At 35.7% G+C, this 1,180-nt stretch overlaps 1 non-coding gene across 1 annotated transcript; it reads right to left on the bottom strand.

Moving 5' to 3' along the window:
* Positions 1–325: 325 nt before the first annotated feature.
* Positions 326–432, bottom strand: LOC126005759 (U6 spliceosomal RNA). The gene has a single exon (XR_007494795.1). It is a non-coding gene; the product is annotated as a U6 spliceosomal RNA (small nuclear RNA).
* Positions 433–1,180: the final 748 nt, after the last annotated feature.

Raw genomic sequence — 1,180 nt, 5'->3', positions numbered from 1 at the left:
GATAATGTTAGCTTCATAAAAACTATTGAAACTATTTCTGTCTTTTCAATTTCCTGGAAGTGACTGAAAAGTAAGACAGATGGAAGGTTTGAAAGAATTCATTAGTGAATACAAGTGGACCTTTGATTTTGTTTTTGGGAAGACATTTGATTACCATATTAATTTCCTCAATAGTGATGGGTCTGTTTAAATATGCAAATCATTTTGGTTCAAATTTGAGGCATAAGAGTCCAATAATTTATCTATTTCTTTTAATATGTTTTATGTCTTGTGGCTTAAAGTTTTTCAAAGTAATCTGATTACCCTTTGAATTTCTTTTTTTTTTTAAAGTATGGAATGCTTCACAAATTTGCATGTCATACTTGAGCAGGGGCTATGCTAATCTTCTCTGTATCGTTCCAATTTTAGTATATGTGCTGCCGAAACAAGCACTGAATTTCTATTTTATCTGTAATGATCTCTCCCTTTTTATTTCTAAATTTGTTTATTGCAACCTTCGGTGTGGGAATGAAGGTCGCTAGTAATTTGTGGGTTTACTCGAGCAGGCCCGATCTGTGAAGAGAACTTAAGAAGTTAGTAAGAAAAGTCCTCAAGACAACGCATGCTGTTCAAAAGGGATTTATTGCCGGGGAGATCAGCTTTTAAGGGCGAAATACGTCAGGGGGTGTTACAGGTTTTCCACCAATTACAATTGCAAACACTCATTAGCATAAGCTGGGGGCAGGTAATAGGGAGGGGTAAAAAGGTAGACCTGAGCACATGTTTATACTGAAAGCACAAGATTCAAACAGGGTCTTATAAATTTTACTCAGCAAGCATAAATAAAAACATCAGCTGTAAACATATTAATCTTTTGCTAACACAAAGGCAAGTTGCTCTATGATTTTCTTTCTGGCTGGATGTATTGGGCTGCTTTGAATTTACTTTAGTATTTGTCTATTTCCTTTGTCCTCAGGGCATGGGCGCCTCTGGTCACGTTGGTGACAAGGTCAGGGATTTCTGAGGTGTCCTTTGTTCTAGGTTCCAATAGTTCAGCTCCCCACAGTTTATTACGTTTCTCTCTCTCTCTTTGTAAGTTTTGCTAGTGGTTTATCAATCTTGTTTATTTTCTTCTAAGAACCATATCTTGCTTTCATTGATATTTTGATTTTTTTGATTTCTCAATCATTGATTTCTGCTT

The sequence above is a fragment of the Suncus etruscus genome, chromosome 3, assembly GCF_024139225.1.
Source record: "Suncus etruscus isolate mSunEtr1 chromosome 3, mSunEtr1.pri.cur, whole genome shotgun sequence".
NCBI lineage: Eukaryota > Metazoa > Chordata > Mammalia > Eulipotyphla > Soricidae > Suncus > Suncus etruscus.
This window is presented reverse-complemented; position numbering and strand designations above follow the sequence as displayed.